The sequence below is a fragment of the Ascaphus truei genome, unplaced genomic scaffold (assembly GCF_040206685.1).
Source record: "Ascaphus truei isolate aAscTru1 unplaced genomic scaffold, aAscTru1.hap1 HAP1_SCAFFOLD_2451, whole genome shotgun sequence".
NCBI lineage: Eukaryota > Metazoa > Chordata > Amphibia > Anura > Ascaphidae > Ascaphus > Ascaphus truei.
The window spans coordinates 28-18,163 of NW_027455378.1; the positions used below are offsets into that span (position 1 = coordinate 28).

Below are 18,136 nucleotides of genomic sequence, written 5' to 3' on the forward strand. Positions count from 1 at the left end.
ATTAGTACTGGGTTGGGAGACTGCCTGGGAATACCAAGTGCTGTGGGTGTTTTTATTTTTCGCTTCCCTAATGAAAATATACATGGCATTCCTTGCAGCAAATGAAAATGTTTCATTTTTTACTACTTTTTTCCCGCAGTGGAAAAGAAATATATCGTTTTTTCCTCAGAAAGTTCAACACAATGCAACCTTCCAAAATAGAATTCTGACATCAAGAATTGCGTCTATAGTACATTTGAGTGCACCTGTCATTTTCTCAGTCTCTGTGTATGCATGGAGCAAGATATAGGCTCATGGATTTAAGAATGAGAGGATATCATGAGACAGCAATCTCCACCTACGGCCATACTACCTTGAAAGCGCCCGATCCCGTCAGATCTCGGAAGCTAAGCAGGGTGAGGCTTGATTAGTACTGGGTTGGGAGACTGCCTGGGAATACCAGGTGCTGTAGGTGTTTTTATTTTTCGCTTCCCTAATGAAAATATACATGGCATTCCTCGCAGCAAATGAAAATGTTTCATTTCTTGCTACTTTTTTCCCGCAGTGGAAAAGAAATATATCGTTTTTTCCTCAGAAAGTTCAACACAATGCAACCTTCCAAAATAGAATTCTGACATCAAGAATTGCGTCTATAGTACATTTGAGTGCACCTGTCATTTTCTCAGTCTCTGTGTATGCATGGAGCAAGATATAGGCTCATGGATTTAAGAATGAGAGGATATCATGAGACAGCAATCTCCACCTACGGCCATACTACCTTGAAAGCGCCCGATCCCGTCAGATCTCGGAAGCTAAGCAGGGTGAGGCTTGATTAGTACTGGGTTAGGAGACTGCCTGGGAATACCAGGTGCTGTAGGTGTTTTTATTTTTCTCTTCCCTAATGAAAATATACATGGCATTCCTCGCAGCAAATGAAAATGTTTCATTTCTTGCTACTTTTTTCCCGCAGTGGAAAAGAAATATATCGTTTTTTCCTCAGAAAGTTCAACACAATGCAACCTTCCAAAATAGAATTCTGACATCAAGAATTGCGTCTATAGTACATTTGAGTGCACCTGTCATTTTCTCAGTCTCTGTGTATGCATGGAGCAAGATATAGGCTCATGGATTTAAGAATGAGAGGATATCATGAGACAGCAATCTCCACCTACGGCCATACTACCTTGAAAGCGCCCGATCCCGTCAGATCTCGGAAGCTAAGCAGGGTGAGGCTTGATTAGTACTGGGTTGGGAGACTGCCTGGGAATACCAAGTGCTGTGGGTGTTTTTATTTTTCGCTTCCCTAATGAAAATATACATGGCATTCCTTGCAGCAAATGAAAATGTTTCATTTTTTACTACTTTTTTCCCGCAGTGGAAAAGAAATATATCGTTTTTTCCTCAGAAAGTTCAACACAATGCAACCTTCCAAAATAGAATTCTGACATCAAGAATTGCGTCTATAGTACATTTGAGTGCACCTGTCATTTTCTCAGTCTCTGTGTATGCATGGAGCAAGATATAGGCTCATGGATTTAAGAATGAGAGGATATCATGAGACAGCAATCTCCACCTACGGCCATACTACCTTGAAAGCGCCCGATCCCGTCAGATCTCGGAAGCTAAGCAGGGTGAGGCTTGATTAGTACTGGGTTGGGAGACTGCCTGGGAATACCAGGTGCTGTAGGTGTTTTTATTTTTCGCTTCCCTAATGAAAATATACATGGCATTCCTCGCAGCAAATGAAAATGTTTCATTTCTTGCTACTTTTTTCCCGCAGTGGAAAAGAAATATATCGTTTTTTCCTCAGAAAGTTCAACACAATGCAACCTTCCAAAATAGAATTCTGACATCAAGAATTGCGTCTATAGTACATTTGAGTGCACCTGTCATTTTCTCAGTCTCTGTGTATGCATGGAGCAAGATATAGGCTCATGGATTTAAGAATGAGAGGATATCATGAGACAGCAATCTCCACCTACGGCCATACTACCTTGAAAGCGCCCGATCCCGTCAGATCTCGGAAGCTAAGCAGGGTGAGGCTTGATTAGTACTGGGTTGGGAGACTGCCTGGGAATACCAAGTGCTGTGGGTGTTTTTATTTTTCGCTTCCCTAATGAAAATATACATGGCATTCCTTGCAGCAAATGAAAATGTTTCATTTTTTACTACTTTTTTCCCGCAGTGGAAAAGAAATATATCGTTTTTTCCTCAGAAAGTTCAACACAATGCAACCTTCCAAAATAGAATTCTGACATCAAGAATTGCGTCTATAGTACATTTGAGTGCACCTGTCATTTTCTCAGTCTCTGTGTATGCATGGAGCAAGATATAGGCTCATGGATTTAAGAATGAGAGGATATCATGAGACAGCAATCTCCACCTACGGCCATACTACCTTGAAAGCGCCCGATCCCGTCAGATCTCGGAAGCTAAGCAGGGTGAGGCTTGATTAGTACTGGGTTGGGAGACTGCCTGGGAATACCAAGTGCTGTGGGTGTTTTTATTTTTCGCTTCCCTAATGAAAATATACATGGCATTCCTTGCAGCAAATGAAAATGTTTCATTTTTTACTACTTTTTTCCCGCAGTGGAAAAGAAATATATCGTTTTTTCCTCAGAAAGTTCAACACAATGCAACCTTCCAAAATAGAATTCTGACATCAAGAATTGCGTCTATAGTACATTTGAGTGCACCTGTCATTTTCTCAGTCTCTGTGTATGCATGGAGCAAGATATAGGCTCATGGATTTAAGAATGAGAGGATATCATGAGACAGCAATCTCCACCTACGGCCATACTACCTTGAAAGCGCCCGATCCCGTCAGATCTCGGAAGCTAAGCAGGGTGAGGCTTGATTAGTACTGGGTTAGGAGACTGCCTGGGAATACCAGGTGCTGTAGGTGTTTTTATTTTTCTCTTCCCTAATGAAAATATACATGGCATTCCTCGCAGCAAATGAAAATGTTTCATTTCTTGCTACTTTTTTCCCGCAGTGGAAAAGAAATATATCGTTTTTTCCTCAGAAAGTTCAACACAATGCAACCTTCCAAAATAGAATTCTGACATCAAGAATTGCGTCTATAGTACATTTGAGTGCACCTGTCATTTTCTCAGTCTCTGTGTATGCATGGAGCAAGATATAGGCTCATGGATTTAAGAATGAGAGGATATCATGAGACAGCAATCTCCACCTACGGCCATACTACCTTGAAAGCGCCCGATCCCGTCAGATCTCGGAAGCTAAGCAGGGTGAGGCTTGATTAGTACTGGGTTGGGAGACTGCCTGGGAATACCAAGTGCTGTGGGTGTTTTTATTTTTCGCTTCCCTAATGAAAATATACATGGCATTCCTTGCAGCAAATGAAAATGTTTCATTTTTTACTACTTTTTTCCCGCAGTGGAAAAGAAATATATCGTTTTTTCCTCAGAAAGTTCAACACAATGCAACCTTCCAAAATAGAATTCTGACATCAAGAATTGCGTCTATAGTACATTTGAGTGCACCTGTCATTTTCTCAGTCTCTGTGTATGCATGGAGCAAGATATAGGCTCATGGATTTAAGAATGAGAGGATATCATGAGACAGCAATCTCCACCTACGGCCATACTACCTTGAAAGCGCCCGATCCCGTCAGATCTCGGAAGCTAAGCAGGGTGAGGCTTGATTAGTACTGGGTTGGGAGACTGCCTGGGAATACCAGGTGCTGTAGGTGTTTTTATTTTTCGCTTCCCTAATGAAAATATACATGGCATTCCTCGCAGCAAATGAAAATGTTTCAATTCTTGCTACTTTTTTCCCGCAGTGGAAAAGAAATATATCGTTTTTTCCTCAGAAAGTTCAACACAATGCAACCTTCCAAAATAGAATTCTGACATCAAGAATTGCGTCTATAGTACATTTGAGTGCACCTGTCATTTTCTCAGTCTCTGTGTATGCATGGAGCAAGATATAGGCTCATGGATTTAAGAATGAGAGGATATCATGAGACAGCAATCTCCACCTACGGCCATACTACCTTGAAAGCGCCCGATCCCGTCAGATCTCGGAAGCTAAGCAGGGTGAGGCTTGATTAGTACTGGGTTGGGAGACTGCCTGGGAATACCAAGTGCTGTGGGTGTTTTTATTTTTCGCTTCCCTAATGAAAATATACATGGCATTCCTTGCAGCAAATGAAAATGTTTCATTTTTTACTACTTTTTTCCCGCAGTGGAAAAGAAATATATCGTTTTTTCCTCAGAAAGTTCAACACAATGCAACCTTCCAAAATAGAATTCTGACATCAAGAATTGCGTCTATAGTACATTTGAGTGCACCTGTCATTTTCTCAGTCTCTGTGTATGCATGGAGCAAGATATAGGCTCATGGATTTAAGAATGAGAGGATATCATGAGACAGCAATCTCCACCTACGGCCATACTACCTTGAAAGCGCCCGATCCCGTCAGATCTCGGAAGCTAAGCAGGGTGAGGCTTGATTAGTACTGGGTTGGGAGACTGCCTGGGAATACCAAGTGCTGTGGGTGTTTTTATTTTTCGCTTCCCTAATGAAAATATACATGGCATTCCTTGCAGCAAATGAAAATGTTTCATTTTTTACTACTTTTTTCCCGCAGTGGAAAAGAAATATATCGTTTTTTCCTCAGAAAGTTCAACACAATGCAACCTTCCAAAATAGAATTCTGACATCAAGAATTGCGTCTATAGTACATTTGAGTGCACCTGTCATTTTCTCAGTCTCTGTGTATGCATGGAGCAAGATATAGGCTCATGGATTTAAGAATGAGAGGATATCATGAGACAGCAATCTCCACCTACGGCCATACTACCTTGAAAGCGCCCGATCCCGTCAGATCTCGGAAGCTAAGCAGGGTGAGGCTTGATTAGTACTGGGTTGGGAGACTGCCTGGGAATACCAAGTGCTGTGGGTGTTTTTATTTTTCGCTTCCCTAATGAAAATATACATGGCATTCCTTGCAGCAAATGAAAATGTTTCATTTTTTACTACTTTTTTCCCGCAGTGGAAAAGAAATATATCGTTTTTTCCTCAGAAAGTTCAACACAATGCAACCTTCCAAAATAGAATTCTGACATCAAGAATTGCGTCTATAGTACATTTGAGTGCACCTGTCATTTTCTCAGTCTCTGTGTATGCATGGAGCAAGATATAGGCTCATGGATTTAAGAATGAGAGGATATCATGAGACAGCAATCTCCACCTTAGGCCATACTACCTTGAAAGCGCCCGATCCCGTCAGATCTCGGAAGCTAAGCAGGGTGAGGCTTGATTAGTACTGGGTTAGGAGACTGCCTGGGAATACCAGGTGCTGTAGGTGTTTTTATTTTTCGCTTCCCTAATGAAAATATACATGGCATTCCTCGCAGCAAATGAAAATGTTTCATTTCTTGCTACTTTTTTCCCGCAGTGGAAAAGAAATATATCGTTTTTTCCTCAGAAAGTTCAACACAATGCAACCTTCCAAAATAGAATTCTGACATCAAGAATTGCGTCTATAGTACATTTGAGTGCACCTGTCATTTTCTCAGTCTCTGTGTATGCATGGAGCAAGATATAGGCTCATGGATTTAAGAATGAGAGGATATCATGAGACAGCAATCTCCACCTACGGCCATACTACCTTGAAAGCGCCCGATCCCGTCAGATCTCGGAAGCTAAGCAGGGTGAGGCTTGATTAGTACTGGGTTGGGAGACTGCCTGGGAATACCAAGTGCTGTGGGTGTTTTTATTTTTCGCTTCCCTAATGAAAATATACATGGCATTCCTTGCAGCAAATGAAAATGTTTCATTTTTTACTACTTTTTTCCCGCAGTGGAAAAGAAATATATCGTTTTTTCCTCAGAAAGTTCAACACAATGCAACCTTCCAAAATAGAATTCTGACATCAAGAATTGCGTCTATAGTACATTTGAGTGCACCTGTCATTTTCTCAGTCTCTGTGTATGCATGGAGCAAGATATAGGCTCATGGATTTAAGAATGAGAGGATATCATGAGACAGCAATCTCCACCTACGGCCATACTACCTTGAAAGCGCCCGATCCCGTCAGATCTCGGAAGCTAAGCAGGGTGAGGCTTGATTAGTACTGGGTTGGGAGACTGCCTGGGAATACCAAGTGCTGTGGGTGTTTTTATTTTTCGCTTCCCTAATGAAAATATACATGGCATTCCTTGCAGCAAATGAAAATGTTTCATTTTTTACTACTTTTTTCCCGCAGTGGAAAAGAAATATATCGTTTTTTCCTCAGAAAGTTCAACACAATGCAACCTTCCAAAATAGAATTCTGACATCAAGAATTGCGTCTATAGTACATTTGAGTGCACCTGTCATTTTCTCAGTCTCTGTGTATGCATGGAGCAAGATATAGGCTCATGGATTTAAGAATGAGAGGATATCATGAGACAGCAATCTCCACCTACGGCCATACTACCTTGAAAGCGCCCGATCCCGTCAGATCTCGGAAGCTAAGCAGGGTGAGGCTTGATTAGTACTGGGTTAGGAGACTGCCTGGGAATACCAGGTGCTGTAGGTGTTTTTATTTTTCGCTTCCCTAATGAAAATATACATGGCATTCCTCGCAGCAAATGAAAATGTTTCATTTCTTGCTACTTTTTTCCCGCAGTGGAAAAGAAATATATCGTTTTTTCCTCAGAAAGTTCAACACAATGCAACCTTCCAAAATAGAATTCTGACATCAAGAATTGCGTCTATAGTACATTTGAGTGCACCTGTCATTTTCTCAGTCTCTGTGTATGCATGGAGCAAGATATAGGCTCATGGATTTAAGAATGAGAGGATATCATGAGACAGCAATCTCCACCTACGGCCATACTACCTTGAAAGCGCCCGATCCCGTCAGATCTCGGAAGCTAAGCAGGGTGAGGCTTGATTAGTACTGGGTTGGGAGACTGCCTGGGAATACCAAGTGCTGTGGGTGTTTTTATTTTTCGCTTCCCTAATGAAAATATACATGGCATTCCTTGCAGCAAATGAAAATGTTTCATTTTTTACTACTTTTTTCCCGCAGTGGAAAAGAAATATATCGTTTTTTCCTCAGAAAGTTCAACACAATGCAACCTTCCAAAATAGAATTCTGACATCAAGAATTGCGTCTATAGTACATTTGAGTGCACCTGTCATTTTCTCAGTCTCTGTGTATGCATGGAGCAAGATATAGGCTCATGGATTTAAGAATGAGAGGATATCATGAGACAGCAATCTCCACCTACGGCCATACTACCTTGAAAGCGCCCGATCCCGTCAGATCTCGGAAGCTAAGCAGGGTGAGGCTTGATTAGTACTGGGTTGGGAGACTGCCTGGGAATACCAGGTGCTGTAGGTGTTTTTATTTTTCGCTTCCCTAATGAAAATATACATGGCATTCCTCGCAGCAAATGAAAATGTTTCATTTTTTACTACTTTTTTCCCGCAGTGGAAAAGAAATATATCGTTTTTTCCTCAGAAAGTTCAACACAATGCAACCTTCCAAAATAGAATTCTGACATCAAGAATTGCGTCTATAGTACATTTGAGTGCACCTGTCATTTTCTCAGTCTCTGTGTATGCATGGAGCAAGATATAGGCTCATGGATTTAAGAATGAGAGGATATCATGAGACAGCAATCTCCACCTACGGCCATACTACCTTGAAAGCGCCCGATCCCGTCAGATCTCGGAAGCTAAGCAGGGTGAGGCTTGATTAGTACTGGGTTAGGAGACTGCCTGGGAATACCAGGTGCTGTAGGTGTTTTTATTTTTCTCTTCCCTAATGAAAATATACATGGCATTCCTCGCAGCAAATGAAAATGTTTCATTTCTTGCTACTTTTTTCCCGCAGTGGAAAAGAAATATATCGTTTTTTCCTCAGAAAGTTCAACACAATGCAACCTTCCAAAATAGAATTCTGACATCAAGAATTGCGTCTATAGTACATTTGAGTGCACCTGTCATTTTCTCAGTCTCTGTGTATGCATGGAGCAAGATATAGGCTCATGGATTTAAGAATGAGAGGATATCATGAGACAGCAATCTCCACCTACGGCCATACTACCTTGAAAGCGCCCGATCCCGTCAGATCTCGGAAGCTAAGCAGGGTGAGGCTTGATTAGTACTGGGTTGGGAGACTGCCTGGGAATACCAGGTGCTGTAGGTGTTTTTATTTTTCGCTTCCCTAATGAAAATATACATGGCATTCCTCGCAGCAAATGAAAATGTTTCATTTTTTACTACTTTTTTCCCGCAGTGGAAAAGAAATATATCGTTTTTTCCTCAGAAAGTTCAACACAATGCAACCTTCCAAAATAGAATTCTGACATCAAGAATTGCGTCTATAGTACATTTGAGTGCACCTGTCATTTTCTCAGTCTCTGTGTATGCATGGAGCAAGATATAGGCTCATGGATTTAAGAATGAGAGGATATCATGAGACAGCAATCTCCACCTACGGCCATACTACCTTGAAAGCGCCCGATCCCGTCAGATCTCGGAAGCTAAGCAGGGTGAGGCTTGATTAGTACTGGGTTGGGAGACTGCCTGGGAATACCAAGTGCTGTGGGTGTTTTTATTTTTCGCTTCCCTAATGAAAATATACATGGCATTCCTTGCAGCAAATGAAAATGTTTCATTTTTTACTACTTTTTTCCCGCAGTGGAAAAGAAATATATCGTTTTTTCCTCAGAAAGTTCAACACAATGCAACCTTCCAAAATAGAATTCTGACATCAAGAATTGCGTCTATAGTACATTTGAGTGCACCTGTCATTTTCTCAGTCTCTGTGTATGCATGGAGCAAGATATAGGCTCATGGATTTAAGAATGAGAGGATATCATGAGACAGCAATCTCCACCTACGGCCATACTACCTTGAAAGCGCCCGATCCCGTCAGATCTCGGAAGCTAAGCAGGGTGAGGCTTGATTAGTACTGGGTTGGGAGACTGCCTGGGAATACCAAGTGCTGTGGGTGTTTTTATTTTTCGCTTCCCTAATGAAAATATACATGGCATTCCTTGCAGCAAATGAAAATGTTTCATTTTTTACTACTTTTTTCCCGCAGTGGAAAAGAAATATATCGTTTTTTCCTCAGAAAGTTCAACACAATGCAACCTTCCAAAATAGAATTCTGACATCAAGAATTGCGTCTATAGTACATTTGAGTGCACCTGTCATTTTCTCAGTCTCTGTGTATGCATGGAGCAAGATATAGGCTCATGGATTTAAGAATGAGAGGATATCATGAGACAGCAATCTCCACCTACGGCCATACTACCTTGAAAGCGCCCGATCCCGTCAGATCTCGGAAGCTAAGCAGGGTGAGGCTTGATTAGTACTGGGTTGGGAGACTGCCTGGGAATACCAGGTGCTGTAGGTGTTTTTATTTTTCGCTTCCCTAATGAAAATATACATGGCATTCCTCGCAGCAAATGAAAATGTTTCATTTCTTGCTACTTTTTTCCCGCAGTGGAAAAGAAATATATCGTTTTTTCCTCAGAAAGTTCAACACAATGCAACCTTCCAAAATAGAATTCTGACATCAAGAATTGCGTCTATAGTACATTTGAGTGCACCTGTCATTTTCTCAGTCTCTGTGTATGCATGGAGCAAGATATAGGCTCATGGATTTAAGAATGAGAGGATATCATGAGACAGCAATCTCCACCTACGGCCATACTACCTTGAAAGCGCCCGATCCCGTCAGATCTCGGAAGCTAAGCAGGGTGAGGCTTGATTAGTACTGGGTTAGGAGACTGCCTGGGAATACCAGGTGCTGTAGGTGTTTTTATTTTTCGCTTCCCTAATGAAAATATACATGGCATTCCTCGCAGCAAATGAAAATGTTTCATTTCTTGCTACTTTTTTCCCGCAGTGGAAAAGAAATATATCGTTTTTTCCTCAGAAAGTTCAACACAATGCAACCTTCCAAAATAGAATTCTGACATCAAGAATTGCGTCTATAGTACATTTGAGTGCACCTGTCATTTTCTCAGTCTCTGTGTATGCATGGAGCAAGATATAGGCTCATGGATTTAAGAATGAGAGGATATCATGAGACAGCAATCTCCACCTACGGCCATACTACCTTGAAAGCGCCCGATCCCGTCAGATCTCGGAAGCTAAGCAGGGTGAGGCTTGATTAGTACTGGGTTGGGAGACTGCCTGGGAATACCAAGTGCTGTGGGTGTTTTTATTTTTCGCTTCCCTAATGAAAATATACATGGCATTCCTTGCAGCAAATGAAAATGTTTCATTTTTTACTACTTTTTTCCCGCAGTGGAAAAGAAATATATCGTTTTTTCCTCAGAAAGTTCAACACAATGCAACCTTCCAAAATAGAATTCTGACATCAAGAATTGCGTCTATAGTACATTTGAGTGCACCTGTCATTTTCTCAGTCTCTGTGTATGCATGGAGCAAGATATAGGCTCATGGATTTAAGAATGAGAGGATATCATGAGACAGCAATCTCCACCTACGGCCATACTACCTTGAAAGCGCCCGATCCCGTCAGATCTCGGAAGCTAAGCAGGGTGAGGCTTGATTAGTACTGGGTTGGGAGACTGCCTGGGAATACCAGGTGCTGTAGGTGTTTTTATTTTTCGCTTCCCTAATGAAAATATACATGGCATTCCTCGCAGCAAATGAAAATGTTTCATTTTTTACTACTTTTTTCCCGCAGTGGAAAAGAAATATATCGTTTTTTCCTCAGAAAGTTCAACACAATGCAACCTTCCAAAATAGAATTCTGACATCAAGAATTGCGTCTATAGTACATTTGAGTGCACCTGTCATTTTCTCAGTCTCTGTGTATGCATGGAGCAAGATATAGGCTCATGGATTTAAGAATGAGAGGATATCATGAGACAGCAATCTCCACCTACGGCCATACTACCTTGAAAGCGCCCGATCCCGTCAGATCTTGGAAGCTAAGCAGGGTGAGGCTTGATTAGTACTGGGTTGGGAGACTGCCTGGGAATACCAGGTGCTGTAGGTGTTTTTATTTTTCGCTTCCCTAATGAAAATATACATGGCATTCCTCGCAGCAAATGAAAATGTTTCATTTCTTGCTACTTTTTTCCCGCAGTGGAAAAGAAATATATCGTTTTTTCCTCAGAAAGTTCAACACAATGCAACCTTCCAAAATAGAATTCTGACATCAAGAATTGCGTCTATAGTACATTTGAGTGCACCTGTCATTTTCTCAGTCTCTGTGTATGCATGGAGCAAGATATAGGCTCATGGATTTAAGAATGAGAGGATATCATGAGACAGCAATCTCCACCTACGGCCATACTACCTTGAAAGCGCCCGATCCCGTCAGATCTCGGAAGCTAAGCAGGGTGAGGCTTGATTAGTACTGGGTTGGGAGACTGCCTGGGAATACCAAGTGCTGTGGGTGTTTTTATTTTTCGCTTCCCTAATGAAAATATACATGGCATTCCTTGCAGCAAATGAAAATGTTTCATTTTTTACTACTTTTTTCCCGCAGTGGAAAAGAAATATATCGTTTTTTCCTCAGAAAGTTCAACACAATGCAACCTTCCAAAATAGAATTCTGACATCAAGAATTGCGTCTATAGTACATTTGAGTGCACCTGTCATTTTCTCAGTCTCTGTGTATGCATGGAGCAAGATATAGGCTCATGGATTTAAGAATGAGAGGATATCATGAGACAGCAATCTCCACCTACGGCCATACTACCTTGAAAGCGCCCGATCCCGTCAGATCTCGGAAGCTAAGCAGGGTGAGGCTTGATTAGTACTGGGTTGGGAGACTGCCTGGGAATACCAAGTGCTGTGGGTGTTTTTATTTTTCGCTTCCCTAATGAAAATATACATGGCATTCCTTGCAGCAAATGAAAATGTTTCATTTTTTACTACTTTTTTCCCGCAGTGGAAAAGAAATATATCGTTTTTTCCTCAGAAAGTTCAACACAATGCAACCTTCCAAAATAGAATTCTGACATCAAGAATTGCGTCTATAGTACATTTGAGTGCACCTGTCATTTTCTCAGTCTCTGTGTATGCATGGAGCAAGATATAGGCTCATGGATTTAAGAATGAGAGGATATCATGAGACAGCAATCTCCACCTACGGCCATACTACCTTGAAAGCGCCCGATCCCGTCAGATCTCGGAAGCTAAGCAGGGTGAGGCTTGATTAGTACTGGGTTGGGAGACTGCCTGGGAATACCAGGTGCTGTAGGTGTTTTTATTTTTCGCTTCCCTAATGAAAATATACATGGCATTCCTCGCAGCAAATGAAAATGTTTCATTTCTTGCTACTTTTTTCCCGCAGTGGAAAAGAAATATATCGTTTTTTCCTCAGAAAGTTCAACACAATGCAACCTTCCAAAATAGAATTCTGACATCAAGAATTGCGTCTATAGTACATTTGAGTGCACCTGTCATTTTCTCAGTCTCTGTGTATGCATGGAGCAAGATATAGGCTCATGGATTTAAGAATGAGAGGATATCATGAGACAGCAATCTCCACCTACGGCCATACTACCTTGAAAGCGCCCGATCCCGTCAGATCTCGGAAGCTAAGCAGGGTGAGGCTTGATTAGTACTGGGTTGGGAGACTGCCTGGGAATACCAAGTGCTGTGGGTGTTTTTATTTTTCGCTTCCCTAATGAAAATATACATGGCATTCCTTGCAGCAAATGAAAATGTTTCATTTTTTACTACTTTTTTCCCGCAGTGGAAAAGAAATATATCGTTTTTTCCTCAGAAAGTTCAACACAATGCAACCTTCCAAAATAGAATTCTGACATCAAGAATTGCGTCTATAGTACATTTGAGTGCACCTGTCATTTTCTCAGTCTCTGTGTATGCATGGAGCAAGATATAGGCTCATGGATTTAAGAATGAGAGGATATCATGAGACAGCAATCTCCACCTACGGCCATACTACCTTGAAAGCGCCCGATCCCGTCAGATCTCGGAATCTAAGCAGGGTGAGGCTTGATTAGTACTGGGTTAGGAGACTGCCTGGGAATACCAGGTGCTGTAGGTGTTTTTATTTTTCGCTTCCCTAATGAAAATATACATGGCATTCCTCGCAGCAAATGAAAATGTTTCATTTCTTGCTACTTTTTTCCCGCAGTGGAAAAGAAATATATCGTTTTTTCCTCAGAAAGTTCAACACAATGCAACCTTCCAAAATAGAATTCTGACATCAAGAATTGCGTCTATAGTACATTTGAGTGCACCTGTCATTTTCTCAGTCTCTGTGTATGCATGGAGCAAGATATAGGCTCATGGATTTAAGAATGAGAGGATATCATGAGACAGCAATCTCCACCTACGGCCATACTACCTTGAAAGCGCCCGATCCCGTCAGATCTCGGAAGCTAAGCAGGGTGAGGCTTGATTAGTACAGGGTTGGGAGACTGCCTGGGAATACCAAGTGCTGTGGGTGTTTTTATTTTTCGCTTCCCTAATGAAAATATACATGGCATTCCTCGCAGCAAATGAAAATGTTTCATTTCTTGCTACTTTTTTCCCGCAGTGGAAAAGAAATATATCGTTTTTTCCTCAGAAAGTTCAACACAATGCAACCTTCCAAAATAGAATTCTGACATCAAGAATTGCGTCTATAGTACATTTGAGTGCACCTGTCATTTTCTCAGTCTCTGTGTATGCATGGAGCAAGATATAGGCTCATGGATTTAAGAATGAGAGGATATCATGAGACAGCATGCTCCACCTACGGCCATACTACCTTGAAAAGCGCCCGATCCCGTCAGATCTCGGAAGCTAAGCAGGGTGAGGCTTGATTAGTACTGGGTTGGGAGACTGCCTGGGAATACCAGGTGCTGTAGGTGTTTTTATTTTTCGCTTCCCTAATGAAAATATACATGGCATTCCTCGCAGCAAATGAAAATGTTTCATTTCTTGCTACTTTTTTCCCGCAGTGGAAAAGAAATATATCGTTTTTTCCTCAGAAAGTTCAACACAATGCAACCTTCCAAAATAGAATTCTGACATCAAGAATTGCGTCTATAGTACATTTGAGTGCACCTGTCATTTTCTCAGTCTCTGTGTATGCATGGAGCAAGATATAGGCTCATGGATTTAAGAATGAGAGGATATCATGAGACAGCAATCTCCACCTACGGCCATACTACCTTGAAAGCGCCCGATCCCGTCAGATCTCGGAAGCTAAGCAGGGTGAGGCTTGATTAGTACTGGGTTGGGAGACTGCCTGGGAATACCAAGTGCTGTGGGTGTTTTTATTTTTCGCTTCCCTAATGAAAATATACATGGCATTCCTTGCAGCAAATGAAAATGTTTCATTTTTTACTACTTTTTTCCCGCAGTGGCAAAGAAATATATCGTTTTTTCCTCAGAAAGCTCAACACAATGCAACCTTCCAAAATAGAATTCTGACATCAAGAATTCCGTCTATAGTACATTTGAGTGCACCTGTCATTTTCTCAGTCTCTGATTTAATTTCTCCATTTAAGGTAATTCTTCAAGAATGTATTTGTTTTAACGGTCACAATAATACACTTATGCCTCCCATGTCATTTAGAAATATATCATACAGGCCTCAGAACACTTAGCATGTTATATGGTGAGCTTGTGGCTCACAGAGTTGGGGTGTGCAGTGTTCAAGCTGATACTTGGAAGAGGTAGTGAGTTCAAATCCAAACAGGAGGAGGTTGAATATAGGCACCTCTGAAATTTTTTACTACTTTTTTCCCGCAGTGGAAAAGAAATATATCGTTTTTTCCTCAGAAAGTTCAACACAATGCAACCTTCCAAAATAGAATTCTGACATCAAGAATTGCGTCTATAGTACATTTGAGTGCACCTGTCATTTTCTCAGTCTCTGTGTATGCATGGAGCAAGATATAGGCTCATGGATTTAAGAATGAGAGGATATCATGAGACAGCAATCTCCACCTACGGCCATACTACCTTGAAAGCGCCCGATCCCGTCAGATCTCGGAAGCTAAGCAGGGTGAGGCTTGATTAGTACTGGGTTAGGAGACTGCCTGGGAATACCAGGTGCTGTAGGTGTTTTTATTTTTCTCTTCCCTAATGAAAATATACATGGCATTCCTCGCAGCAAATGAAAATGTTTCATTTCTTGCTACTTTTTTCCCGCAGTGGAAAAGAAATATATCGTTTTTTCCTCAGAAAGTTCAACACAATGCAACCTTCCAAAATAGAATTCTGACATCAAGAATTGCGTCTATAGTACATTTGAGTGCACCTGTCATTTTCTCAGTCTCTGTGTATGCATGGAGCAAGATATAGGCTCATGGATTTAAGAATGAGAGGATATCATGAGACAGCAATCTCCACCTACGGCCATACTACCTTGAAAGCGCCCGATCCCGTCAGATCTCGGAAGCTAAGCAGGGTGAGGCTTGATTAGTACTGGGTTGGGAGACTGCCTGGGAATACCAAGTGCTGTGGGTGTTTTTATTTTTCGCTTCCCTAATGAAAATATACATGGCATTCCTTGCAGCAAATGAAAATGTTTCATTTTTTACTACTTTTTTCCCGCAGTGGAAAAGAAATATATCGTTTTTTCCTCAGAAAGTTCAACACAATGCAACCTTCCAAAATAGAATTCTGACATCAAGAATTGCGTCTATAGTACATTTGAGTGCACCTGTCATTTTCTCAGTCTCTGTGTATGCATGGAGCAAGATATAGGCTCATGGATTTAAGAATGAGAGGATATCATGAGACAGCAATCTCCACCTACGGCCATACTACCTTGAAAGCGCCCGATCCCGTCAGATCTCGGAAGCTAAGCAGGGTGAGGCTTGATTAGTACTGGGTTGGGAGACTGCCTGGGAATACCAAGTGCTGTGGGTGTTTTTATTTTTCGCTTCCCTAATGAAAATATACATGGCATTCCTTGCAGCAAATGAAAATGTTTCATTTTTTACTACTTTTTTCCCGCAGTGGAAAAGAAATATATCGTTTTTTCCTCAGAAAGTTCAACACAATGCAACCTTCCAAAATAGAATTCTGACATCAAGAATTGCGTCTATAGTACATTTGAGTGCACCTGTCATTTTCTCAGTCTCTGTGTATGCATGGAGCAAGATATAGGCTCATGGATTTAAGAATGAGAGGATATCATGAGACAGCAATCTCCACCTACGGCCATACTACCTTGAAAGCGCCCGATCCCGTCAGATCTCGGAAGCTAAGCAGGGTGAGGCTTGATTAGTACTGGGTTAGGAGACTGCCTGGGAATACCAGGTGCTGTAGGTGTTTTTATTTTTCTCTTCCCTAATGAAAATATACATGGCATTCCTCGCAGCAAATGAAAATGTTTCATTTCTTGCTACTTTTTTCCCGCAGTGGAAAAGAAATATATCGTTTTTTCCTCAGAAAGTTCAACACAATGCAACCTTCCAAAATAGAATTCTGACATCAAGAATTGCGTCTATAGTACATTTGAGTGCACCTGTCATTTTCTCAGTCTCTGTGTATGCATGGAGCAAGATATAGGCTCATGGATTTAAGAATGAGAGGATATCATGAGACAGCAATCTCCACCTACGGCCATACTACCTTGAAAGCGCCCGATCCCGTCAGATCTCGGAAGCTAAGCAGGGTGAGGCTTGATTAGTACTGGGTTGGGAGACTGCCTGGGAATACCAAGTGCTGTGGGTGTTTTTATTTTTCGCTTCCCTAATGAAAATATACATGGCATTCCTTGCAGCAAATGAAAATGTTTCATTTTTTACTACTTTTTTCCCGCAGTGGAAAAGAAATATATCGTTTTTTCCTCAGAAAGTTCAACACAATGCAACCTTCCAAAATAGAATTCTGACATCAAGAATTGCGTCTATAGTACATTTGAGTGCACCTGTCATTTTCTCAGTCTCTGTGTATGCATGGAGCAAGATATAGGCTCATGGATTTAAGAATGAGAGGATATCATGAGACAGCAATCTCCACCTACGGCCATACTACCTTGAAAGCGCCCGATCCCGTCAGATCTCGGAAGCTAAGCAGGGTGAGGCTTGATTAGTACTGGGTTGGGAGACTGCCTGGGAATACCAAGTGCTGTGGGTGTTTTTATTTTTCGCTTCCCTAATGAAAATATACATGGCATTCCTTGCAGCAAATGAAAATGTTTCATTTTTTACTACTTTTTTCCCGCAGTGGAAAAGAAATATATCGTTTTTTCCTCAGAAAGTTCAACACAATGCAACCTTCCAAAATAGAATTCTGACATCAAGAATTGCGTCTATAGTACATTTGAGTGCACCTGTCATTTTCTCAGTCTCTGTGTATGCATGGAGCAAGATATAGGCTCATGGATTTAAGAATGAGAGGATATCATGAGACAGCAATCTCCACCTACGGCCATACTACCTTGAAAGCGCCCGATCCCGTCAGATCTCGGAAGCTAAGCAGGGTGAGGCTTGATTAGTACTGGGTTGGGAGACTGCCTGGGAATACCAAGTGCTGTGGGTGTTTTTATTTTTCGCTTCCCTAATGAAAATATACATGGCATTCCTTGCAGCAAATGAAAATGTTTCATTTTTTACTACTTTTTTCCCGCAGTGGAAAAGAAATATATCGTTTTTTCCTCAGAAAGTTCAACACAATGCAACCTTCCAAAATAGAATTCTGACATCAAGAATTGCGTCTATAGTACATTTGAGTGCACCTGTCATTTTCTCAGTCTCTGTGTATGCATGGAGCAAGATATAGGCTCATGGATTTAAGAATGAGAGGATATCATGAGACAGCAATCTCCACCTACGGCCATACTACCTTGAAAGCGCCCGATCCCGTCAGATCTCGGAAGCTAAGCAGGGTGAGGCTTGATTAGTACTGGGTTGGGAGACTGCCTGGGAATACCAAGTGCTGTGGGTGTTTTTATTTTTCGCTTCCCTAATGAAAATATACATGGCATTCCTTGCAGCAAATGAAAATGTTTCATTTTTTACTACTTTTTTCCCGCAGTGGAAAAGAAATATATCGTTTTTTCCTCAGAAAGTTCAACACAATGCAACCTTCCAAAATAGAATTCTGACATCAAGAATTGCGTCTATAGTACATTTGAGTGCACCTGTCATTTTCTCAGTCTCTGTGTATGCATGGAGCAAGATATAGGCTCATGGATTTAAGAATGAGAGGATATCATGAGACAGCA

At 41.3% G+C, this 18,136-nt stretch overlaps 43 non-coding genes across 43 annotated transcripts; all 43 read left to right on the forward strand.

Annotated features, from left to right (window-relative positions):
• The first annotated feature begins 335 nt into the window (after positions 1-335).
• LOC142481129 (5S ribosomal RNA) lies at positions 336-454 on the forward strand. The gene has a single exon (XR_012795575.1). It is a non-coding gene; the product is annotated as a 5S ribosomal RNA (ribosomal RNA).
• Positions 455-740: 286 nt separating this feature from the next.
• Positions 741-859, forward strand: LOC142481072 (5S ribosomal RNA). Its single transcript, XR_012795519.1, has one exon. It is a non-coding gene; the product is annotated as a 5S ribosomal RNA (ribosomal RNA).
• A 286-nt stretch (positions 860-1,145) lies between these two features.
• LOC142481150 (5S ribosomal RNA) lies at positions 1,146-1,264 on the forward strand. The gene has a single exon (XR_012795596.1). It is a non-coding gene; the product is annotated as a 5S ribosomal RNA (ribosomal RNA).
• A 286-nt stretch (positions 1,265-1,550) lies between these two features.
• On the forward strand, positions 1,551-1,669 carry LOC142481130 (5S ribosomal RNA). The gene has a single exon (XR_012795576.1). It is a non-coding gene; the product is annotated as a 5S ribosomal RNA (ribosomal RNA).
• Positions 1,670-1,955: 286 nt separating this feature from the next.
• LOC142481151 (5S ribosomal RNA) lies at positions 1,956-2,074 on the forward strand. The gene has a single exon (XR_012795597.1). It is a non-coding gene; the product is annotated as a 5S ribosomal RNA (ribosomal RNA).
• Positions 2,075-2,360: 286 nt separating this feature from the next.
• LOC142481152 (5S ribosomal RNA) lies at positions 2,361-2,479 on the forward strand. The gene has a single exon (XR_012795598.1). It is a non-coding gene; the product is annotated as a 5S ribosomal RNA (ribosomal RNA).
• Positions 2,480-2,765: 286 nt separating this feature from the next.
• On the forward strand, positions 2,766-2,884 carry LOC142481127 (5S ribosomal RNA). The gene has a single exon (XR_012795573.1). It is a non-coding gene; the product is annotated as a 5S ribosomal RNA (ribosomal RNA).
• A 286-nt stretch (positions 2,885-3,170) lies between these two features.
• Positions 3,171-3,289, forward strand: LOC142481153 (5S ribosomal RNA). Its single transcript, XR_012795599.1, has one exon. It is a non-coding gene; the product is annotated as a 5S ribosomal RNA (ribosomal RNA).
• Positions 3,290-3,575: 286 nt separating this feature from the next.
• On the forward strand, positions 3,576-3,694 carry LOC142481131 (5S ribosomal RNA). The gene has a single exon (XR_012795577.1). It is a non-coding gene; the product is annotated as a 5S ribosomal RNA (ribosomal RNA).
• Positions 3,695-3,980: 286 nt separating this feature from the next.
• LOC142481154 (5S ribosomal RNA) lies at positions 3,981-4,099 on the forward strand. Its single transcript, XR_012795600.1, has one exon. It is a non-coding gene; the product is annotated as a 5S ribosomal RNA (ribosomal RNA).
• Positions 4,100-4,385: 286 nt separating this feature from the next.
• LOC142481155 (5S ribosomal RNA) lies at positions 4,386-4,504 on the forward strand. Its single transcript, XR_012795601.1, has one exon. It is a non-coding gene; the product is annotated as a 5S ribosomal RNA (ribosomal RNA).
• A 286-nt stretch (positions 4,505-4,790) lies between these two features.
• Positions 4,791-4,909, forward strand: LOC142481156 (5S ribosomal RNA). Its single transcript, XR_012795602.1, has one exon. It is a non-coding gene; the product is annotated as a 5S ribosomal RNA (ribosomal RNA).
• Positions 4,910-5,195: 286 nt separating this feature from the next.
• Positions 5,196-5,314, forward strand: LOC142481120 (5S ribosomal RNA). The gene has a single exon (XR_012795566.1). It is a non-coding gene; the product is annotated as a 5S ribosomal RNA (ribosomal RNA).
• A 286-nt stretch (positions 5,315-5,600) lies between these two features.
• LOC142481157 (5S ribosomal RNA) lies at positions 5,601-5,719 on the forward strand. Its single transcript, XR_012795603.1, has one exon. It is a non-coding gene; the product is annotated as a 5S ribosomal RNA (ribosomal RNA).
• Positions 5,720-6,005: 286 nt separating this feature from the next.
• LOC142481158 (5S ribosomal RNA) lies at positions 6,006-6,124 on the forward strand. Its single transcript, XR_012795604.1, has one exon. It is a non-coding gene; the product is annotated as a 5S ribosomal RNA (ribosomal RNA).
• A 286-nt stretch (positions 6,125-6,410) lies between these two features.
• Positions 6,411-6,529, forward strand: LOC142481138 (5S ribosomal RNA). The gene has a single exon (XR_012795584.1). It is a non-coding gene; the product is annotated as a 5S ribosomal RNA (ribosomal RNA).
• Positions 6,530-6,815: 286 nt separating this feature from the next.
• On the forward strand, positions 6,816-6,934 carry LOC142481159 (5S ribosomal RNA). The gene has a single exon (XR_012795605.1). It is a non-coding gene; the product is annotated as a 5S ribosomal RNA (ribosomal RNA).
• Positions 6,935-7,220: 286 nt separating this feature from the next.
• On the forward strand, positions 7,221-7,339 carry LOC142481132 (5S ribosomal RNA). Its single transcript, XR_012795578.1, has one exon. It is a non-coding gene; the product is annotated as a 5S ribosomal RNA (ribosomal RNA).
• A 286-nt stretch (positions 7,340-7,625) lies between these two features.
• Positions 7,626-7,744, forward strand: LOC142481149 (5S ribosomal RNA). The gene has a single exon (XR_012795595.1). It is a non-coding gene; the product is annotated as a 5S ribosomal RNA (ribosomal RNA).
• A 286-nt stretch (positions 7,745-8,030) lies between these two features.
• On the forward strand, positions 8,031-8,149 carry LOC142481133 (5S ribosomal RNA). Its single transcript, XR_012795579.1, has one exon. It is a non-coding gene; the product is annotated as a 5S ribosomal RNA (ribosomal RNA).
• Positions 8,150-8,435: 286 nt separating this feature from the next.
• Positions 8,436-8,554, forward strand: LOC142481161 (5S ribosomal RNA). Its single transcript, XR_012795607.1, has one exon. It is a non-coding gene; the product is annotated as a 5S ribosomal RNA (ribosomal RNA).
• Positions 8,555-8,840: 286 nt separating this feature from the next.
• On the forward strand, positions 8,841-8,959 carry LOC142481162 (5S ribosomal RNA). The gene has a single exon (XR_012795608.1). It is a non-coding gene; the product is annotated as a 5S ribosomal RNA (ribosomal RNA).
• A 286-nt stretch (positions 8,960-9,245) lies between these two features.
• On the forward strand, positions 9,246-9,364 carry LOC142481134 (5S ribosomal RNA). Its single transcript, XR_012795580.1, has one exon. It is a non-coding gene; the product is annotated as a 5S ribosomal RNA (ribosomal RNA).
• Positions 9,365-9,650: 286 nt separating this feature from the next.
• On the forward strand, positions 9,651-9,769 carry LOC142481160 (5S ribosomal RNA). The gene has a single exon (XR_012795606.1). It is a non-coding gene; the product is annotated as a 5S ribosomal RNA (ribosomal RNA).
• A 286-nt stretch (positions 9,770-10,055) lies between these two features.
• LOC142481163 (5S ribosomal RNA) lies at positions 10,056-10,174 on the forward strand. Its single transcript, XR_012795609.1, has one exon. It is a non-coding gene; the product is annotated as a 5S ribosomal RNA (ribosomal RNA).
• Positions 10,175-10,460: 286 nt separating this feature from the next.
• Positions 10,461-10,579, forward strand: LOC142481135 (5S ribosomal RNA). The gene has a single exon (XR_012795581.1). It is a non-coding gene; the product is annotated as a 5S ribosomal RNA (ribosomal RNA).
• Positions 10,580-10,865: 286 nt separating this feature from the next.
• LOC142481115 (5S ribosomal RNA) lies at positions 10,866-10,984 on the forward strand. The gene has a single exon (XR_012795561.1). It is a non-coding gene; the product is annotated as a 5S ribosomal RNA (ribosomal RNA).
• Positions 10,985-11,270: 286 nt separating this feature from the next.
• LOC142481164 (5S ribosomal RNA) lies at positions 11,271-11,389 on the forward strand. Its single transcript, XR_012795610.1, has one exon. It is a non-coding gene; the product is annotated as a 5S ribosomal RNA (ribosomal RNA).
• A 286-nt stretch (positions 11,390-11,675) lies between these two features.
• On the forward strand, positions 11,676-11,794 carry LOC142481165 (5S ribosomal RNA). Its single transcript, XR_012795611.1, has one exon. It is a non-coding gene; the product is annotated as a 5S ribosomal RNA (ribosomal RNA).
• A 286-nt stretch (positions 11,795-12,080) lies between these two features.
• Positions 12,081-12,199, forward strand: LOC142481136 (5S ribosomal RNA). Its single transcript, XR_012795582.1, has one exon. It is a non-coding gene; the product is annotated as a 5S ribosomal RNA (ribosomal RNA).
• Positions 12,200-12,485: 286 nt separating this feature from the next.
• On the forward strand, positions 12,486-12,604 carry LOC142481073 (5S ribosomal RNA). Its single transcript, XR_012795520.1, has one exon. It is a non-coding gene; the product is annotated as a 5S ribosomal RNA (ribosomal RNA).
• A 286-nt stretch (positions 12,605-12,890) lies between these two features.
• Positions 12,891-13,009, forward strand: LOC142481116 (5S ribosomal RNA). Its single transcript, XR_012795562.1, has one exon. It is a non-coding gene; the product is annotated as a 5S ribosomal RNA (ribosomal RNA).
• Positions 13,010-13,295: 286 nt separating this feature from the next.
• LOC142481117 (5S ribosomal RNA) lies at positions 13,296-13,414 on the forward strand. The gene has a single exon (XR_012795563.1). It is a non-coding gene; the product is annotated as a 5S ribosomal RNA (ribosomal RNA).
• Positions 13,415-13,700: 286 nt separating this feature from the next.
• On the forward strand, positions 13,701-13,820 carry LOC142481118 (5S ribosomal RNA). Its single transcript, XR_012795564.1, has one exon. It is a non-coding gene; the product is annotated as a 5S ribosomal RNA (ribosomal RNA).
• Positions 13,821-14,106: 286 nt separating this feature from the next.
• LOC142481074 (5S ribosomal RNA) lies at positions 14,107-14,225 on the forward strand. Its single transcript, XR_012795521.1, has one exon. It is a non-coding gene; the product is annotated as a 5S ribosomal RNA (ribosomal RNA).
• A 677-nt stretch (positions 14,226-14,902) lies between these two features.
• LOC142481078 (5S ribosomal RNA) lies at positions 14,903-15,021 on the forward strand. The gene has a single exon (XR_012795525.1). It is a non-coding gene; the product is annotated as a 5S ribosomal RNA (ribosomal RNA).
• A 286-nt stretch (positions 15,022-15,307) lies between these two features.
• LOC142481075 (5S ribosomal RNA) lies at positions 15,308-15,426 on the forward strand. Its single transcript, XR_012795522.1, has one exon. It is a non-coding gene; the product is annotated as a 5S ribosomal RNA (ribosomal RNA).
• Positions 15,427-15,712: 286 nt separating this feature from the next.
• On the forward strand, positions 15,713-15,831 carry LOC142481076 (5S ribosomal RNA). Its single transcript, XR_012795523.1, has one exon. It is a non-coding gene; the product is annotated as a 5S ribosomal RNA (ribosomal RNA).
• A 286-nt stretch (positions 15,832-16,117) lies between these two features.
• On the forward strand, positions 16,118-16,236 carry LOC142481090 (5S ribosomal RNA). Its single transcript, XR_012795536.1, has one exon. It is a non-coding gene; the product is annotated as a 5S ribosomal RNA (ribosomal RNA).
• Positions 16,237-16,522: 286 nt separating this feature from the next.
• Positions 16,523-16,641, forward strand: LOC142481077 (5S ribosomal RNA). The gene has a single exon (XR_012795524.1). It is a non-coding gene; the product is annotated as a 5S ribosomal RNA (ribosomal RNA).
• A 286-nt stretch (positions 16,642-16,927) lies between these two features.
• Positions 16,928-17,046, forward strand: LOC142481079 (5S ribosomal RNA). Its single transcript, XR_012795526.1, has one exon. It is a non-coding gene; the product is annotated as a 5S ribosomal RNA (ribosomal RNA).
• A 286-nt stretch (positions 17,047-17,332) lies between these two features.
• LOC142481080 (5S ribosomal RNA) lies at positions 17,333-17,451 on the forward strand. Its single transcript, XR_012795527.1, has one exon. It is a non-coding gene; the product is annotated as a 5S ribosomal RNA (ribosomal RNA).
• Positions 17,452-17,737: 286 nt separating this feature from the next.
• Positions 17,738-17,856, forward strand: LOC142481081 (5S ribosomal RNA). The gene has a single exon (XR_012795528.1). It is a non-coding gene; the product is annotated as a 5S ribosomal RNA (ribosomal RNA).
• The last annotated feature ends 280 nt before the right edge of the window (positions 17,857-18,136 follow it).